Genomic DNA, 21,244 nt, shown 5'->3' on the forward strand with positions numbered 1-21,244 from the left:
CTCAGTTTTCTTTATGTGTAAAATGGAGATTAAAAACTATGCATTTCCAGTGGCTCAAGTGGTTGAGTGCCTGCCTAGAAAGCGCAAGTCCTGAGTTCGAACCCTAGTACCACCAAACAAACAAACAACCCCAAAACTGCATTTCCAGGATTCTTGGAGGCATGAAATGTTGGCTACATTGTCTGGGGCACCAAAGAGCCAAAGGATGTCAGTGATCATTATTCTGGGTGCAGCCTGGGAAGTGGCAGCTCTGGATGGGTATGGGGCTCTGAGGAATGCCTGCTGGGGGGGTGGGGTCGGCTCCCTCCCCTGTGACTCATTACCTGCTGCCAGCCCCCCTGACACCTCCACTTACCCAGTTGTTAGCTGGGCTGACAACGTCAATAATACTTCTGCTTTGGAGAGCTGGCACCGACGTCTTTATCAAAGCCAATATTAATTTTCACTAATTAGGAGCTGCCGCTAATGAGCGTCACAGCTAATTTAGCTCATCTATAATCCAGGAACAGCACCGTTCTAGGGCTGGGCTCCTGAGTCCAGGATGCTGGCGCCTGCTGCCTCCTAGCCCCATTGCCTCTCCGCTGCAGCACCCTGCACCAGCTGCCAGCTCAGCCTGCTCCCTTGGGCTGCCGGGGGCCACCTGGCCTGCAGTGGGGCTAGTGACCTTCACCTCTAGGAAGTCCCCCAGGGGAGACCAGCAGGATGAGTCCTCAGAGAAGGGTCAGAGAGGGTTTGAAATGGGGGCTCAGCCTGGGGGGGCTTTCGTCCTGTTAGGACCATGTCCCTGCTGAGGCTCTGGCTTCATTCCAATTCCTCGCCACCTCCTCTTGGAAGCCTTTGGAGGCCACCCCAGCCCACAGAGGCCTTTCCCCACATGGAGAACACTACACCTACTGGCTGAACACTTGGCAGTTAATTAAGATTCATTTATGACAGTTCACCATGTGACTTCTCTAGGAGGCAGTGCTCCATTGGTCAGGTGGGCCCTGGGAACTGGCAGCTCACAGCCAGTAGGCCCATGCCTCAGTTTCCTCTTAGGGAAATGGAGAAAATAACATTACTCCACAGGGCATTGCGGGGGGAAAAACGAGCCCTGTGCACAACCATGACTGTGACTTTTAACTTTTCCACCATGCATCCAGGACCCACCTGCTAAGCTTTCTGTCTTCTGTTAGACTCTCCTGTCTGAGAGAACTTATCTGTCCTCATGCCCCTCCCCCACCACATGCCCCACACAGGGCTTTGCTCAGGGCCTGCAGTGGGTCAAGAGGCCTGGCTGCCAGGCCACACTCTCAGCAAGGTGCCAGTAATTGCTGGATGAATGAACAAACCTGGACTCTCGCATCTCCCCTCTCAGCCTCAGTTTTCCTGTCTGTAAAATGAGGCTGTCGGCCTGGGCCTCTCTCAGCCCTTCCATCCCAAGATCCTAGGAGACTCTGGGTAAATATTGGGTGAGTGGATGATCCTGGCTGATGTCACTAGGAATGCTAGACTTACTTGCAACCCCAGTTCTCAGGTGGGCACAGGATTAAACTCCAGGCCACCCTGGTGCAGGATCTTTGTTGGGTCAGGCGTCTCCCTTGCTTCTCCCCACCCTAAGCCAACACAGAGAAGCTTTCACCTTGCTTAACCCTCTGACACCCTGGTCTGATGGGGAACTGCCCAGGATTCCCTTTACCCTCCTCCCCCATGACCTCCTGGCCTGGCTGCAGCCTGGGAACCTGAGGAGGGTCACAGAGGAAGGGAGGGGCAGGAGGACGGCCACTGGTAGAATGGTCTGCTTTCTGTTGGGGAGTGTCCCTTCTTCCTGCTGTGCAGCCTGAGCCCTGAGCTCTTGGTGGGGAGGCCCCAGAGGGCAGGCGAGGACAGTTTTTTTGCACTTATCACCTCGCAAAAGCAACCTTCAGGCCGAGCCAAGTTTGGGGGAAGCGCCTTCAGGCATGACAGATTTGGCTATAAATCTTTGGTATTAATGCCTGACTCCCAAGGTCTGTCATTCTGTATGCCCGTGTGACAAGTGAAAACAGTTCATGGCCCATCCATCACCCGAGGGCCCCCTCCCCCTCTGGCTTGTGTGAGGAGTGGTGGTGGGCTGGGGGCAGGGTGTGAAGGAACAGATAGGAAGAGCTGGCCAGTGCTTAGAGGCAAGAATGGCAGACAGAGGAGGCTGGACTGTGGGTGAAGAGGCCCTGGTTCCCTGCCTGGGGTTCAGATGCCTGCTAGGGGGGAGGGGCTGTGAGAAGAGCCTCAGTCTTCAAGCCAGGGGCCTGGGACGCGCTTGGCTCAGTTCCAACCTTTTATGTGACCCAGATGGGATGGCTGCTGTCTCTGGGTCTCAGTTTCCACTGTTTGAGCTGAGAGCGAGTTTGAAGTCATCATGGAAGCCACACATTTCTGGTTCAGACCTTGGGTGACCGCTTCGTGGGAACTGAGAATAACCTTACAGACACTGACTGCATGCGGGCTGGAGGAACTGTTGAAACAGGACATCAACCTGAACCAGCATGTTCTTCACCTGTCACATGAAAGATGTGGGATGCTGGGGTTGGTGACTGGGTCTGTAATGCAGGATGCAACAAACACACACGTATGCTCCCAGGGACTTGAACTCCACAGTACCAAGTGAGTGATTTGGGGAAATTTGAGACTTTTATCTGGGGGGGATCTTTCAGCATCTCTAATCTAACCCTCTCCCTGCATCGATAAAGAATCTAGAGTCCAGAAAAGGGAAGGGTTGTGCTCAAGGTCACATAGCAGGTGGCCAGTAGGAAACCAAGAGAGGAGAAAGATGCAACCTTACTCTAATTTGCTTCTTAGGGTATTCTAGAAACATTTGGGACCCAGACAAATCCTTCAGGTATAAATAGAGACTCTCTGACATGGCTGAGGGGACAGAGGATGGAAACCCCATGCCCCTCAGGACTTTTCTGCTCAGCCTTACCACTTTGCTCCAATGGAAACTTATTTTATTTTTGATTTCAACTGTGAAATTTATCACATAGAAAGAAAAGTGTGTAGAACCCAGACTACAGGTTAAAGAAACATTTCAAAGCCAAGGCTGCATGATCCCACCCTGATCAACAGGTATCCCCCTCCCCACCCCATGTCTGTTTGATCGGCTCCCTTCTCCTTAGCAGCTGCCTCTTCAGCGTGAGAACATTCTCCCAGGGGGCTCAGGGCACAGAACCTTGACAGATGGAGAACTTGCAACACTGGGACTCTTTTGCTCTTGACCTTGAGGGAGCTACTCCTCTGCCCTGCTTCCTGACCTCTGCTTGGCACCCACAGGGCTGCTCTCCCAAGGTCTCTTCTAGTCCTCTGACAATCTTCTTTGAATGCTGGTCCTTCCCAGGTCTGTCTCCCCTGTTCCATCTCCAGCCTTTCCCTTGGCTCCTCCTCTCCCCTGCCCGACTGCCATGTTCAAGGTCTGCTTGATGAACCACCTGGTGCTTTCCCAAGAGTTCTGCACATGGATGTCACCAGTCTCCCAGACCTTTCCTGCCATATTCCTCAGTAACACAAACCAGGCCTACATCAGAAGGTATCTTCTTGCTGTCTTTGAAAATCCAGTTGGTGGTAAGCCAGAACTCTGCAGGTCAATCTTCTGGTCCTTACTCCTGTTTACTAAGTCATTAGATCTTGCTGTTTCTATTTGTGAAATGTCTGTCACCCTGCCTGTTCTTTCTTTTTTCAAATCTCATCATCTCTGGTCTACGAATGGCAAATCCCAGCCTGTGCCCAGCCTCTTCTGCACACAGTGCACTAAGCAGCCACTACCTGTCTACTAGAATGGGCTTATAGGATGAAAGTGATTTTCCACTCATGGCCTAGGTCATGGGACCTCTCAGTGAGGCTCTTTGTGTCGTCTTTGCAGATCTGTATTTTACACAGCTGCCAGAGGACAAATGAAGCCAAGTTCCCCTTCTGCTTTAGAATCCTTTCATCTCTGTCACCAACAGGATAAAATCTTAGCCCCCACACAGGGCCTTCCTGACCCAGGGCCTGCAAACCTTCCTTAGCCTCCTCTACCACTGGATCGTTTGCTTCCATTCCTGCTAGTCCTGGGGATTGATGGTTGACACATTGTTTAACCTCAGACCCCAGAGCCTTTGCACCTGCAGCTCCCTCTGCCAGGGATGCTCCCTTTTCCTCTGCCTACTGCTACTTCCTTCTCACCCTCAAGATTCTGTCTTTCTGGCCTCCCATGACAGCTTCAGCTGGCCACCCTCTGTTCTGCAGCATCCCAAACTCCCCTATGGGGAAGAGCTTGTCATAGGGTCTGTCTTGCATCTCCAGGACCTGGGAGATGCCAGTGTTTTGGATGTCATGTCTCCCCCATTCTGAGGTTTGGTGGTGCATTAGTTATCCCAGCGGCTTCCTATCTCTGTTCCTGAAACAAACAGGAAAACACCTCCATCCTTAACCAATGACTTGCCTGAAAAAGGGCTTTCCCCTCTTTCGTTTTTCATAAAAATGGAGTGGCCGGGCAGTAGTGGACTGGTGTACGAATTCCACTGGGTTGCTGGTCACGTGAAGACTTTGTGGCTTTGGGTGCAGGAAGGAAGGAATGGCCTCTTACTGAGCCATTCAAGGCAAGTACTTTCACAGGCCTTTTGTGATTTAATCCTAACAGTGATTACAGAGAAGCAGGAATGATTTTCCCATTATATAAATGAGACTCAGAGTGGTTCAAGGCCTTGGCTAGGCTTACACAGAAGTAAATGAAAAAGGCAGGATTCAAACCTGGAATTCAAACCCCTAAACTCACACTCTTCTGCCTTCCCAGGCTGTTCCTAAACCGCCCATGTGAGGGAGAGGGAGGCAGGGCTAATGGTTCAGGTTTCCTGTGCCCCTGTCCTTAATCATTGCTCTCCCCACTCAAAGGGAGTGGTTCCCCAAGGGCTCCACAGGGAGCACACGGGGTGGAAGGCTCTGGAGGTTTATCTGGGAAGTTGGTGGGGTAAGTGGATCCCATTAGAGTACGAGTGAGGGGCAGTGACTGAGGCAAGGGGGAGCCTGTCTATCTGCAGAAGACATGAGCAATGGGCAGAGTAGATTCAGGGGACCACATCAGGTTCTCTGCGGGGCCAGGAACCTTCTCTGCTCCTGCTAGTGCCAGAAATTCCACCATTAGGGAGCTATTTCTTTGGATCTTTTTATCTTATTTTGGTGGTGATGATACTGAAGTTTGAACTCAGGGCTTCTTGCTTGCTAGGCCAGTGCTCTACCATTTGAGCCCTTTTTTGCTTTATTTTTCAGGTAAGGTCTTGCATTTTTTGCCTGAGGCTGGCCTCAGACTGTGATCCTTCTACCCATAGGATGAAAAGTGTGTTCTCTCACACACAGCTTAATGATTTAATTGGGATCACTTTAACCTTTTGCCTGGGCTGGCTTCAAACCTCGATCCTCCCAATTTCTGCTTCCCAAGTAGCTGGGATTATAGATGTGAGACGCTACTCCTACCTTCCTCTGGGTCTTTAAACTTTTTTTTTTTTTTTTGGTGGGACTGGGGTTTGAACTTAGGGCTTCACACTTCCAAAGCAGGCACTTTATAACTGAGCCACACCTCCAGTCCATTTTGCTCTGGTTATTTTGGAGATGGGAACTACTTGCCTGGGTTGGCTTTGAACTGTGATCCTCCCCATCTCAGTCTACTAAGTAGGTACAATTACAGGTGTGGGCCACCGGTGCCTGGCTTGGTTTTTAAACTTTTGATTCTCCAAAAGATTAAATGCTCTGGGGAGTCTCATACCTTAAACAGTATGTTGGTTTCTAACTCATGAGGGTCTGGAAGGTGGGGAGTGGGATCCCGGTGAGGGCCAGGGCTGAGGAACCACACTTGGGGGGGCATGCCAGTTTGGGGAAAGAAGACCTGGTTCTGGAACAGGGGTTCAGGGAGGTAGAGCACCTGAGGCACTCTCTGCCATGAGAGTATGAGGGTATGTGCGTTTCCATGAGGGGAAGTGGGGAGCCACTGGACGGAGATAAGGCTGAGACAAAGTACTTGTCAGTACTATCGCAGGGGCCTCACTCAATGACCATCTGTTTCTTTTCTTATTGAGATGGAATCTTACTGTGTAGCTCAGGCTGGCCTTGAGCTTAACATCCTTCTGCCTGAGCTTGGAAAGAGCTGGGATTACAGGTGTGTACCACCACACTTGGCTAAGGATTTCTTTCTTGTTCACAAACAATGCAAGTTGGGTGACTCTGGGTACTAGACACTGCTTGGTGACTCAGGGAAACAACCTCTGGGCTCTGCCACCATCTCCACATGCCTCTGGAGCCCCCTTGAGCAGAGAGAGGAAGAGAGGTGTAAATGTGCCTCTGTTCCTTATGCTTTGGCTAGAAGGTGACACAGGTCCCTTCCTCCTGCATCCCAGTGGCCAGACCCAGGACATGGCCCCACTGAAGTTCTGGGGTCCTGGGAAATGAGGGGGTGCATGAGAATATCAGGAAGCATCAAATCCGTGTCTGCCCTGGAGCCAGGCAGGACGAGGATGCTTGGTCTGTAGTTGTCTTATGTCCACATATTGTCAGGAGTCCTTTGTCATGTCATGCCATTTCTGACGCAGGTTATTCAACAAGCATCTATGCAATACTCGTTTTGCTGGGATGGGTACCAGGTTGGCAGTGGTGAGCAAGACACCACCACTGGCTGTATCAAGACCCACGTCACTAAGCACTTGATGAACCAGGATGAGGCATTCGGTCCTCCCAAGGCCTGCTCTGGGGGAAATGGACCAGGACAAGGGTGTACTGAGGGAACACTTGGCAGCACTTGCTGACGACTGGCTGTTGGGATGACATGTGAGGAAGGTAGTGGAATCCATGATTGCTCCAGCTTCTGGCTTTGAGACCTAGGCAAGGAGTGATGCCATCTAGGCACCCTGGGGAAGATGGGCATCTGGTTTGGAATGAGCAGGTTGGCTTTGGAACTCCAAGTGGATGTGTGCCAAAAATCCACAGCCCGCCAGCTTGGGAAGCCTGGGATGGGGTAAGGTCAGTGGTGGTGGTAGTGGGGGCTGGGAGCCCCTGAGGATCCCAGCCCCAAGCCTTATAGTGTCCAGCTGTGGCCCTAATGGCAGCCCCACTTTCTTGGCTGGAAGTCTGGAGCTTGACTTTGCTGTGCTTCTCCTGGGTGACAGACTAGGGACCTCTGAGAACAGTGCTTAGATGAACAGACATATCCTAAAGGACAGCATTGTCTGCCCCTGAGGCTGTAGCCAAGACAAGTGGATGGGGAGGAATAACTGGGTTCTTACCCGAAATAGGTTGATGGCAGGCAGCCAGCCACCCACCCTGAGCCAGCCTTAGAGTTAGCATGAGGGGAAGGGAGGGGGACTTGTTTGGAGGGCAGAGGCTCCACATGGCCCTGGGGAAGAGAACAGGGCTTGGGGGAGTATCTGAATGGCATCTCTTCTTGGAGTTCAGATTAGATAAACCAAGGTCATTGGGGGTCCCCCATGCCACCTCTCTGCCTGAGGGCCATACAGCAAATGGCCTGGTCAGTACCTGCTCTGTTCAAACAATAGGGTCAGGAGGAGAGCCTTGAAAAGCTGGAGGCTGAGAGCCCACTGGAGAGGCAATGGGAGAAAGGACTTCTCTCTTGGTTCATCTCTGTGGCAGCCCCACCCTGAGCTGAGCTGAAGATAACCTTCCCCACCTCCTGGGGTCTTCTTTCCTTCTCCAACTCCCTGAGGAGAGTCTGGGAGGTGCTGTAATGGATGAACCTGGTCCTGAATGGGGGGGGGGCCAGCAGGAGGTGAGCAAGTCTTCCCCTGCCCACAGCAGTGAAACTCTGGGCTGTTGTAGGTCACCCTGGTGCTGTGTGCAGAGAGCAGGGACAGAGTGTCAGGGGCTGTGTGAACGGGAATCCTCTTCATGCCCTCCCTCCATAGAGGTGCAGGAGCTGGATATGAGGCTTTTGAAATGGGGGCTGGGCCTTCTCCTTGCTGTGTTCCTATTCTGTGTGTTCCCCACATGCATGGCCTCAATCTCCAGCAACCACTGAGCCTGCATGTCTGAGGGCCATTGCTGCAGCCCTCCCTTTCCTCCTTCTTCCTTCTCCCTCCTTCCCTTTCTGCTCCTTCTTTCCCTCCCCTCCTTCCTTTCTCCCTTTGCCTTTTTCCATCTCCTCTGGTATCAGTCCTCCAAAGTAGAGCTCCCAATATAAAGGACCTAGATCCCAGACTCCCTTGCAGGTCTCTTCCTCCCCACCTGTCTGAACCCTTACCTCAAGAGAGAGATTCGCTCACTCTCTTTTCTCTGGGGACACAGAAAGATGAAAGGCCATGAGTATCTGAGGAAGCAGAGGGATTAGGTGGTGTCAGGTGCCTGGCTTGAGCAGACTATCTACCACCTTTGGGGTATTTCATTTGACCCTGATTTTTGTGACAGTTAAATCCAAAAGGGAGCCATGTAGAATGTTTCTGGACAACAAACACCAGGCCCACTCACCGACAGAAGCAGTTTTCTTCCCTGCAGTACAGCTCAGGCAGGAATTGGTCATACAGGCCTTGGGACAAAGGACATTGAGTGGACGGCATCTTCAGCAGCAGTGTTGCTCAGAAGCCCACCCTGGTGTTGACTATGGATGGGGCTGGGGCCTGGCATTGACTCACTACTCAGCAGCCCCCTGGCTGCCTGCAGGAAGGGGGAGCTAGGCTTTGCCTGCTGGGGAGCTCCTTCCATTTAGAGGCTTAGGTATCCCTCTGGGCACTGTGCACTGTTCAGATGGTAAACTCACATCCACAGCCTCCATGGCCAGTGCTTTTCTCCTGTCCAGCACAGGTCTTGCCCAGCTAGCTGTGGCTGCAATGGTTCCCACAGACCCTCTGCTGGGAAGGTTACACTCCCTGGGAAGCAGACCGCATCTGGCTGGGGAGTGCCTGCCTGACAGCAGCTCTTTATCAATCACATGTGGTGTTTCCATATTTTAGAAAGCAGTGTGGCTGTTCTGGCACATCTGAGCCAAGTCTGTTCCTCTCTGGTCCCGTTCCATTCTCTATCTCTCTGCTCCGTTCCTGGCATCCTTCATGAACCCAGATAGCACCTCTCTTCTTTCCTTGGGTACTTTCTCTTAGCCATTGCTCCCATGGGAGAGTTTACCTTAATAATTACAGTGCTGGAAAGAGCAAGAGACACCCCACTCGTTTCATGATCTTCTCCATGCTTGGAGCCAGTCTCTGGGCTCAGCTCTGAAGGTGCATTGACTGATTTTATCCTCTCCTGGCCTGTCACACCCATTCTACAGGTGAGGACACTGAGGCACAGAGAGTTCAAGCTCGAATTCTGAGACTGAGTAAAATAAAAATCACTGAGTGAGTGTCCATGCCCACATTTCCTGGATTCATGTTCACCTCCTGCACACACTTGCGGGCACACATACATTCATGCCCTCACACACATGCCCTTACATGTCCATTCTTACGTCCTCGTCGCCTGAGCTTCCAGGGAGAGGCTCTGGCCCTTGTCATCACAGCCAGAGTACTTCTGCAGAAACCAATTCTAGGGTCTTCCTGCTGTCCCTCAGCTCTTGCGATCACAGTGTTCTCAGGGCCTGCACCTGGAGGTGGAGGGCGAGGTACAGCGGCCCCATTACTCACAGGTGGGAGAATGTGAGAACAGTCAGGTCGCTCTTAAATGTCTCTCCACGTCGTCCTCATTAATAACTGTAATGCCGGCATCACTCGCTCTTAAATAGCCTCATTTATCAACAAGCAATTTGCCGTGGCGAGGTGGCAGGGACGCAGATAAGCAGACGGGGCCGAGGTGCTTGCAAGACACCTGCCAAGTACCTTCCTCTCTCCTCCTCCATCTCCCAGGGAAGTGAGAGGAAGAGGAGGTGGCCAGCAGGAAGCTTGGAGAGAGGCGGTGTTCTAACCTGGAGGGGGAGGCTGAGGATCTTCTCCTCCAGATGCAGATGGTGTAACCTGTATGGGCAGACATGACTGCTGGCAGGGCGAGCAGAGCCGGGCTGGAGGCAGGAGGTCAGAACCGGCCCTGCTCTGCCACCTCCTGGCCATGACCTTGGGGCTCCCTTTTGATTACCCAGTACGTCTTCTGTGGTCATTAGCAGTGTTGGCAGGCCTCCTTGTCTTGGTTCTGATCTTAAAAGGCCTGGCTCTAAAGTTTTTCCTTTAAGTAGAAGGTCTGCTATAGATGTCTCGTGTATAAATTCTACTCCTTTCTATGTCCAGTCACTGGTATGTTATTGTGAGCAGGTGTTCACCTTCTCATCGGCACAGATAGACTTCTTGTCTGTGCAGTGGGGCTTTGTAGTCCTTGTGAGGACAGAGTGAATAACATACAGAAGTTTATGTCTGCTCTAAAGATCTGAGATGCTTACAGTGTATTGGCTGCAAGTTCATAACGCTGACTGGCAGTGGTGCAAATTGCGATATTTTTCTTACAAGAAGTCTGTAGGTTGGCATTTGCTGCAGTTGGTGGGTTTAGTGGCTAAATGACACCATCAGGGACCAGGGCTCTTTCTCTTTCACTGTCCTTTCTGTGTTGACCTTTTGTCCTCAAGCTACCACGTCTGCAGGCAGCTCCTTGACATCCCAGGCAGTGCCAGGGAGGAGTGAAAGCCTTTCCTCTAAGAAGACATTCCACCTGCTCCCGGCAGCCTCCTCTGCCACCTCATTGACTGAAATCATCAAGAGCTGGGAGATGCGTGACCACCTGAGCCCAGCCAGGGTTCATCTGGGACCAGGATATGGCCTTACTCTCTGGGGTCAAGGGCCCTCCCCTGGCTGTCTGAACAAGTAGCAATTGTGGGGGCAGAGCAGTGGGGTGGGGGAGGTGTGACTTGGTTGCTGTACAGCCACTTTGACCGCCATTTGGGTGGTCAGAACTGGTGGAGTACATGGCTCTGGGCTGACATCCTGTCCTCAGGATGCTCTGACTCCATCACAAAGCCATGTGTGTCAGGCTTCTCACACTGGGACCCTTGGACCCAGCTGGCACCCAGAAGTCACAGATGAGTCTGCCTTATCTTCCTGGAGGACTCATTTCATTGACCTTGAGATGGAGAAAGAAAAAAGTTATATTAAAATAAACATGACTATATTATGGATAACGTATTGAATTTACATAGAGTTTAAAGAGATCCACTCAGTCCTAAGCTGCCCAAACAGTGGAACTGCACCTGTCCTGTCACTGTTGTGTGAATGCTTAGTGAAAGTTTGTTGAATGAATAAATGAGTGAATGACAAGGCAAATGAATGACATATTAAGCACAGACTTTGAATTAACTTAATTTTGGGGGTCTGCTTCTTTAGGCCTCCATTTCCAGAGATACAAGTCCCTTTCTCTGCATTGAGGGATATTTTGGTGTGAATCACTGAATTAACAGATTATTTGGTTGAGACTCCAGAGGAGAGAGAAGTGGAAAAGGATTGACTATCAGGGAATGTTCCCTGGAGGGGTTGGACCTTGAGCTGGGAGAGGGGATGGGAGGCGAGGAGGAACATTCTGCTTTTGTAGCTCGGGCCTGCCTAGAGCAGGTGTGTGGGGCTGATTGTGCTGAGTCAATGGCAGGGGAGTACCTGCAGGTAACATGGCTCAAAGTGGCCTCACTGTCTCCCAAGTTTTCCCACAGAGTAGGACTGGGGTCACGGTCCTTGTTTTATATATAGAAAATGGAGCTCAGGACACAGTCATGATCCCAGAATCAGTCAGTGTGTGTACTTGACTGGAACCTGCTGTGCCCTCTCCAGCACCCTACCCTTGGAACGCTTCTTGTCTTAGACCAGGCTCTCTTGAAATGGGCCCTGAAAGGGGCATTCAAATGCAGGAGGTTGGGGCTGTGGAGGAGCAGGGAGTGGGGCAGGACTGGGCGAGGGAGGAGGGGAGCTGCAAGAAAGTTGCCACAGAAGTTTCAGCTGACCCTCTGGGAGGCTGGGAAGAATAGTGATCCAAACTGAGGTAAGGGGCCAGGCTCTGTACCCTTTCAACCACTCGCTGAGTTCAGACTGCCTTGAGGATGTGACCCTGGGTGAGGCATATGCTTTGTGACATCTATTGACAGAAATGGCCCTTGCTCACCAACACAGGGTGAACCTAGAACACCTGTCCCTTGCCTGGAATGGTCTCTCCTCTCCCACCCAACCCTGGCTGATCCTCCAAGTTCACATGTCATTTCCTGTATCTGAAATCGGCTGTCAGAGATATAGCCAAGTGCAGGATGGTAGACTTCCACTAAAAGAGAGAGATAACATATATAAATATGTATATGTGTAGGCACACACGTTTGCTAATATATGCATACCATAAGCATATCTCTAAAAAGACGCACAAGAAACTGCAAACAGCAGTTCTTGCAAAATCAGGACAGAGGATTTTTGTACCTTTTGAATTTCAAATGATGCCAGTTAATATTTAATAAAATTAAAATAAATCAAATAATTATTAGAAGCACAAAGAAGTTTGAAAAGGATGGGTCAGTCCTCAGGTGGGGTGGGGCCTCATGTTCACCTTCGTGGCAAGTGGGCTGAAGGTGGGTTGTGCCCAAGGTCACCCATGCCTGCATGCTGATAAGATGACAGGGCTGACCCTCAGCCTGGCTGCGGATCTCCTTTCCACCCATGCGTGGAAACGGCTTGCATTCTCCTCCTCTTTTGCTTTTTAATGCCCTTCTGATTACTTGTGCATCTGGCCCAGGGGCCTTCATATTACATCCACTCCACGTGGGCTCACAGTGCAGAGTCCTTGACTTCATAGTGTGCAGCCATCTGCATTCCTCAGGGACCAGGGGCCCTCTCTCTATCTTTCAGGGAACCTTAGCTGTATCCCGGGTTCCAACTCCATGTCCTGCAAGGGGCCCAGCCCAGGGTCGGTGGGTTAGGCCCCTGGGGGATGGGGAGATGGACCACAGACAGTTTCTTCATGTAACTAATGATCAGTGAGCATGGGCAGCTTGTGAGGGAGGTGAGCAAAGGTTTCCCTAACCCCAGGAGATTCCCAGGCTGACATGTGAAAGAAAAGGCACTTACTAGGAGAAGGAGGTGGAGAGCATTGCAGACAGAGACCGTGGCCTGGCACATACCTTGAGTACAGAATACTGTGAGTTTGGGGACAATTCTCAGAGGAAAAACTAGGGACCTTCCACCCACGAGCAAGGGCTGTCTGCAGGTGCTAGGTCTGCAGAGCTCTGGGTCTGATAGCAGAGCCTTCTTCTAGCCTTCCTTTTTCTGGCCTCTCACTGAATTTGTTCCCAGCCTCAATTTGTTTTGTCCACTTAGAGTTTCTTTAAACATCTGTTTGCCAACACTTAAATGTTGAGTTTGCTGTCAGAATGTGGATTTCCAGTTTTTGTTGATTGCGCCTGGCAGCAATCAGCTGGGACCCAGAAAGCTACTTTCTTTAGATGGGACACAGGTATCCTGTAGTCCTTACCTAACTTCTCTGCTCTTCATATCCTACCTGATCCCAAGTACTGTGCACATTGAACTTATGACTTTGTGGATTCCTAAAGAGCTTGGTTAAATAGCCAGCACATGTCTTTCTTTCATTCTTGCTCTTGAGAACATTGAAGATAACAATATATTGACTTTGGCCGGCATGGTTGTCTTTGAGAAATCAGCTCCCAGTTTCAATGTGGCTTCCTCAAAGGTAGTTTGCTTTTCTTCTCTGATTGCTTTTAAGGCATCTTTTTTTTTTTTCTTTAGTATTCTGCATTTGTGCTGTGATCTACCTAGGTGAGAATTTCTCCTGCTTGGGTTTTGTTGGGCTCCTTGATGTGGAATTTTTGATCAATTTTGGAACATTTGTAGCTCTTATAGCTTCAGGTGTTGCTTCTGCCCCATTATTTGCCTCCAGAATGTAAATTAAACATTTTAATTTTATCCTCCATGCTTCTTAGCATCTTTGTTACATTTTCCATCTCTGACTCTGTGTAGCATTCTGGGTAATTTCTTTAATTTTGTCTTTCAGTTCACTAATTCTCCTTTTAACCATATCTACTCTTCTGTAAAACCAATACATTTGGAATTCTAATAATTGCATTTTAATTTCTAGGAGCTACATTTTATCCCTTTAAAAATTCTCCTACTCTTTACTCGTATTTGAAAGCCTCCCTTTCATTGAGACATAGTAAACAGATTTTACATTCCGTGCCTGGTAATTCCAATATCAGAATTGTTTGAAGATCTGATTATTATATTTTTTCTTTAAGTTTTCATTTATGGTGCCATGTGTTTGTGCGTGTGTGTGTGTGTGTGTATGTGTGAGAGAGAGAGAGAGAGAGAAAGAGAGAGAGACTGAGAATTTTTTTTTTTTTTTTTAACCTTGAAGAAAACATTTTATTTTATTTTATTTATTTATTTTTTTCATTTTTCTTTTATTATTCATATGTGCATACAAGGCTTGGTTCATTTCTCCCCCCTGCCCCCACCCCCTCCCTTACCACCCACTCCGCCCCCTCCCTCTCCCCCCCCAATACCCAGCAGAAACTATTTTGCCCTTATTTCTAATTTTGTTGTAGAGAGAGTATAAGCAATAATAGGAAGGAACAAGGGTTTTTGCTGGTTGAGATAAGGATAGCTATACAGGGCATTGACTCACATTGATTTCCTGTGCGTGGGTGTTACCTTCTAGGTTAATTCTTTTTGATCTAACCTTTTCTCTAGTACCTGTTCCCCTTTTCCTATTGGCCTCAGTTGCTTTAAGGTATCTGCTTTAGTTTCTCTGTGTTAAGGGCAACAAATGCTAGCTAGTTTTTTAGATGTCTTACCTATCCTCACCCCTTCCTTTTGTGTGCTCTCGCTTTTATCATGTGCTCATAGTCCAATCCCCTTGTTGTGTTTGCCCTTGATCTAATGTCCACATATGAGGGAGAACATACGATTTTTGGTCTTTTGGGCCAGGCTAACCTCACTCAGAATGATGTTCTCCAATTCCATCCATTTACCAGCGAATGATAACATTTCGTTCTTCTTCATGGCTGCATAAAATTCCATTGTGTATAGATACCACATTTGAAGAAAACATTTTATGGTAAGAATCTGAAGTAAAGCCAGGTGCCAGTAGCTCACACCTGTAATCCTAGTTACTCAAGAGGGTAGTGATCAGGAGAATCATGGCTTGAAGCCAGCCCTGGCAAATAGTTTGAGAGACCCTATCTCAAAAAAAAACCCTTCACAAAAAAGGGCTGGTGCAGTGGCTCAAGGTGTAGACCCTGAGTTCAAACCCCAGTACTGAAGGAAAAAAACAAAGAGAGACAAGAAAAAATAATCTGAAGTAAAAACAATTAGTTGAATCTGCTCTGAGCCAGTGTCTCATAGAAGGAAGCTCTAGAGATGCCAGAGGAAAGATGTAGGAATTATGTTGAATTTAAAAACATTACCTGTGGGCACTGTTTAATTTGGTCTCTTCAGGAAATTATGTGTAATCGGAGGATGCTAACTAAGTTTCCATCATATGTATAAACAATAAAAACTGTCTTCTCTGTTAAAATTTTATTCCAAGGGAAATTGAATATAGCCATGGAAGGACTGATAGACAAGAAATGCGTTTAAGTGAAGGCTCATTAATGTTTAAGAAGTTGAAAAGCAAACGTGGCAGAAAAGTCAGTATGGATTTGCAATATTGAAATATCAGCGTCTTCAAATGTCAGCAGTAAAGGACAATGGGAAGTAATTTAAGAATGGATCCCACTTTCATATTTCTTTTAACATTAAATCAAATGCCTTTGGGGAAAATAACCTAACAAAGTGGCTAGTTGTAATTCTAAGAGACTTTTAGCTTTATCTGGTGCCTGTTTATTAAGAATCCCTTAGATTTGAATTGATTGGAATGATTTCACTAGAGTTTGCCTTTCAGTGGACATGCTTTAAATCTAGAGGAACTAAATACATGGTGCTGGTTTTTTAGATTGTATTTCAGATCTTCTGTGGTCTAATTACTGATTTGAGCCTTGTTTTAATTGGTAACTTAACAAAATAATTCCTTTAAATGCTATCTCATTTTTCCTATTTGTTTTCCATATTCTTTGCATATCTTATAAATTGAAATCTTTGCGTTTGGTCAGTTATTGTTGGAATAAGATACTTTTTTCTTTCTGATGTGCTTTTTTAACCTTTAACCATATTATTAACAGATGGTCAGATTATACTGTATTCCACTGTTTTGAAAACTTTCTTTTGAAAAAGCCCAGTTTCTAGCAGTACTTAAATTTTCATATGACAGCATCATTTAGGGTTATATAACGTACTCATTGTGACACTGATTCTTTTTTTTTTTTAGCTTCTTTAATTTTTAAAATTTTTTTACTGTTTTATTATTCATATGTGCATACAATGCTTGGGTCATTTCTCCCCCCTGCCCCCACCCCCTCCCTTACCACCCACTCTGCCCCCTCCCTCTCCCCCCCCTCACTACCCAGCAGAAACTATTTTGCCCTTATCTCTAATTTTGTTGAAGAGAGAGTATAAGCAATAATAGGAAGGAACAAGGGTTTTTGCTAGTTGAGATAAGGATAGCTATACAGGGGAGACTGAGAATTTTGACTGAGCTAGTCATCAAGTGGGTAGGAAGAGGAGTCCTTTCATCCTCAGGTAAAAGAGAATTCCTGCAGAGAGCATTTGTGTTTGCTTCTGTTAAGCTCTTAGGCTCGCTGCTTGTCTGCAACCATTTTAAGTTAAATTCTTCACAGATACCCAGGTGATGTGAATTTGGGCTGCAAATACATATGTGGTCCATCTTAGGGTTATGACTCCTTTAAAGCAACCTTCCCCTCTGCACACAATTCTAGAGAGGTAATTTCTCTTTTCTCTTTTAGACTTCTGGTTTGTGTAGGGGTACAGATGTACCCCTACATGTGTTTCTAGTTTACCCTTACAATATGGGTGTGATTCTTTGGGGCCTCAGCTTGAGTGGGGATGTTTTCTATTAGATCCCCTGCTCTGGTGGCACAAGAGTGGGCCCTCGGCCTTTCCTCCTCTTTTCTGAGCCCTGGGGGCTATAAAAACAAAAGCTTGGGCTGACCAGGTCCAGTAAATGACCCCTCCTCTAGGGGCTTCTGCACTTAGTATTTGGCCTGAGTGTGTCTTATTTTTCATATCAATCCATTTATCTAGTTAATGAATTTAAAAATATTTTATGTGGTATTATTGTTTTCAGCTTTTGGCTTGATCTAAGAACCTACACCATATTGTCAGAATCTCAAATCAAAACCATTTCCATGGAGGGCCATTTGAGAGCAGGGTTTTTTTCTTACTATTTATGACTTTTGTTGATTCTCACTGTCTGGTTTTGTGTCTGGCACACACACCGAGGCCACATGACAGATCCTCCATAAATGTTAATCGAAGAAGGAGTGACTGAGTAGGGGAGTGAGTAATGAGTGGCTTAGTTGTAAAATGGAAAACCATCATATCACAGAGGCTCAAAGAGGCCAAATGACTTCCAGAGCTCTCCAGCATTGACAGTAGAGCCAAGGTTCTGTGAATGAGGCTTATTAAGGACAGCCAGGTCCTGGCTCAGGACCAGCAATCATGAAATCATTATGAGTTACTTGGGGAATGATATTAAGAGCCAGTATTTATCGAACTTGGACTTACATGTGAGATACTTTTTAAGTGCTTTACATTCATTAATCTTTACAACAAGCCTGTGAGTTATATACTGTCATTCCCACTTTTCAGATAAGAAAACCGAGGCACAAATAACTAGGTAACTTGCCTGGTTGCTACAATGGAGTACTTGAGACTGGGTAACTTACAATACTAAGAAATTTATTTCTCACAGTTCTGGAGGATCAGAAGTCCAAGATCGAGGGTCCACAGCTGGTGGGGGGGTCTTCTTGGTGTGTCAGAACATGGAGGAGGGAATCACATGGCAAGAGGAAGTATGCAAATAGCCAGTGCTTCCTGCATGTACCTAATTAGGAATGGGCAGTGGAGATCATCGCTGCTGTCCTGAGGTGTCCTCTGAACTCGGTCCTGTAGAGAAATGTTGCCGTGGGTGCTAGCTGTCCCGCCTGCACCTTCCCTGCAGAGGGACCCACAAGAGGATGAAGCACGTGTTTTCTAAGCTTCTTCCTAGGCTTCCTGAGGCCCCTGCAGTCTTTGGGAGACAATTGAAGAGAAAAGACACGCTCAGAGGGAGAACAGAACAAGCCCAGAGTCCTGGTAGCTAGGACACAGGAGTGAATTACCCACCATGGTCAGTGATCAAGAGCACTAAACTCCATGGAGGATGTGTGTGGGGGCAAAGGTAGAGGGGACCACCTCTTGGCAGTCCCTGGGCTCAGTGGCAAAAGGACCTCTATGCAGCCCGCCTTCAGCCCTTCACTTACCTTCTGTTCTGTCTCCTGTCCTCTCATGGCCACCATTTCTAGGACGTAGGGCTTGAGAGCTTTGAACTCTGCACAGGACTGGAAGGGTAGAGATTAATTCCCTCTGCCTGTTAAAAACTTAGCATGCCAAGTTCAAGAGCAGTCATCCCAATGAACCAGACACGGGCACCTTGGGCACTAGGAAAGCTGTCTGATTGCTTCTCCTTCCTCTGCAGATTGCTTTTTTGGGGATTGCTTTTTTGTGCTGTGGAGGGACTGGGGAAGAAGGCCTTGGTGTGGCTTTTAGCCACACCAGGGTCCACTCCCTAGGACCCTGGGGTCTTGTGCTTGCTCAGTGATCCATCCCTGCATTTGTTCATTCACTCAGTCACTGATCAGTAGACACTGACTGAGCACCTGTCGGTGTCCCACATTGCTTGAGCCTTGGGGGACATAGCAGGGGACAGAGGTCACAGTAACTGCCCTCAACGTACTCGAAGTCAAGTGGGAGACACACTAGAGGATCAGCTGGTTAGGACTCAGTGTAGAAGGGCTCTGAAAGAAGTCTGCCATGAGATGCAGAAGCCTGTAGGATGTCAGAGTTATGACGTGCTCTTCTGGTGTCTGCTGGCTTGACTCCTGCCACAGCTTCTGAGTCAGTTTGGGCATTAGGAACAAGGTCACTGAGGTGGTATGCCTTGTGCCTTATGTAGGCTGCATAAGATGGGGCAGGAGTGGAAGCTGGGCTAAGCTGTGCTGAACTGTGGTTTTGTCCCCTGTAAAGACAGTATGTGGCTGCTGGCCGTGTGCTCTGTGTGTGTGTGTGTCGCAGGGCTGGGGGAGGACCTGAGTCAGTGGCCAGGAAACTACTTTCTAGGTCTTGGGCATCGTGCATAGATTTAGAGTTATGATTATGATCACAGGTGCTCAGGATTTGGTCTGAGTAAAAAGTAGCTCCAACTTGTTCCCACTCGCCTCCCAGCTTGGGAGGCCCAGGTTCCCGAATCAGGAAGCAGTGGCGGACAGTCTGGCAGGGAGATGGGCAGACACCATCTGGTGGTGGGGGGCTCTCAGACCCGGTACTTATATGTCCTGCCTTGGAAGAGATTGTGATAGGATCCTCGAATGAGAAGAGCTTATGTGTTTGTTCCTTTACTTGTTTGTTCATCTGCTTGTCCATCCATCCATCTGCTACCCATCCACACCCCACACACACCCAAGAAAGGATGGTCCTGAAGTGAGAGTAACCAGAAGAGCTGTTGGCCTGGTGCTTTCTTGTTTGCTTCCTATTTCTTTCAAGGAGATCTTGGAAGAAAAGATTTCTTGACTAAGTAAATCTGAGGACAGCTGACTCTTCTCCAGCTGCTGGTGCAGCTTGGCGGTGCCCATTGGTGCCTTAAAGGCTCTGAGAGATCCTGCAGGAAGGAAGGCTGTCCAACTCTTTCCCTGATGCAGTGTTCTCTCCGTCTTTTTGACCAAGGACCACTTTTCATGGAGTTCCCGCTAGCCTCCTAGGGAATTAATGATTCGTGAAATACACTTTGGGAAGCATTCCTTTAAGCACAAAATTATTTTAATTATAATGACTTGCATGGAATATTCATAAGATCTATTATATATGTACCTGCCTCCTTCCATAGGGACGACTCGTCACTCAGCCCTTTCTTGGCACATCACTGAACACATCTCCCTGAGTTGTGTCCTGTGATGAGGCATTGTCACTGACAGGAGACAGGGAGAGACTGTAATTATTTTGAGTTCTTACTTTTCAGAGAATTTTTGGTCTCTTCCTTTTGCGGGCAGCAGAAGCTATTGTTTGTTTGCAACAATAGCAGAAGCTATTGTTTTACTTTCCAGGTAACTTTGTGGGATTATTATGAATTAAAAACAAAAAGAACCAACTTTATTATAACTGTATGTAAAGTAAAAGTGATCAGGTTCCGGATGAAGACATGGCCAAATCTCAGTGGACTTGAAATTTAGTGCAGATATTTTGTGCCAGGACCTTTAGCTACTCAAAGGCCTTTGTGGCTAATGTCCTGCTTTTCATCTATCTTCTGGATAACGAGTATGTGGGGTGTGACCCTTGGGGAGTGGAATGTCACTAAATTCTCAGAAGAAGGAAAGGCCTTCTGTCACTTATTGGGGCTAGTGCTGGACAGGAACATTGTCTTCAGGGTCAGTTGGTCCCGAATTTGAACCCTGACTGCCTCTTTTAGCTGTGCAGTCTTAGGCACGTGGCTAAGCTCGTCTGACACTCAGCATCCTCACTTGAGTGTGGGAATACCTTCCTCACGTGTTTGAGCAAACACTAAATGAGTTGTGCCTGCAAAGTGCTTCACAGCGTGCCTGCATACAGGCCATGTTCAATAAATGGTTGGAGGCCAGGACTAGGATGAGGCAAGTGAGGGGCTCAGAGCACTAGTAGGGCCTCTGATTGGGTGAGAGACCCAGCCTTCCACCTGCAACCACTGCCAAACCTGAGCATCAGGTGAACCCAACAAGGACACCTGGACCATGCAGGTATGACGGCATGCAGGGTGAATACAAGGTGTGGCTGCGGGGAGGTGGGGCAGGGTAGTTAGCAAATGGGAAGCCCAAAGGTGCTTACTCACCTGTGTCCTCCATGGGCAAGAGCCACCATGCAGTCCCCACCCTCACTTCAGAGCCCTGAGTCCGGTAGGACCTCTGCCAACTGTGCTGGACCCTCACTTCCCTGTCAAAACTTTTAAAAACACAGTGGTGAGAACAGCATTTGCATAAATCTCATTAGAAAAAGTGCAAGTTTCATAAATCTTGTGATAAATTAGTTTCAGATCATTCTCAATGTGATGTATTCATTTTAGGACAAAATGAATGGTGTGGTGATCACTGCGTAATTGTGGGCCTCCTCAGCGATGAGGTGGTATCTGGAGACCCTTTTCTGGCTCCTTTGCAGCAGGGCCGGGCTGGGGAAGGTGTCTTTCT

At 48.2% G+C, this 21,244-nt stretch overlaps 1 protein-coding gene across 1 annotated transcript in view; it reads left to right on the plus strand.

Annotated features, from left to right (window-relative positions):
- Positions 1-21,244, plus strand: part of Cdh23 (cadherin related 23) — a 382,861-nt gene that overhangs the window by 76,778 nt on the left and 284,839 nt on the right. The gene's annotated exons all lie outside the window — the stretch shown is intronic.

Source organism: Castor canadensis, chromosome 7 (genome assembly GCF_047511655.1).
Source record: "Castor canadensis chromosome 7, mCasCan1.hap1v2, whole genome shotgun sequence".
Lineage (NCBI taxonomy): Eukaryota > Metazoa > Chordata > Mammalia > Rodentia > Castoridae > Castor > Castor canadensis.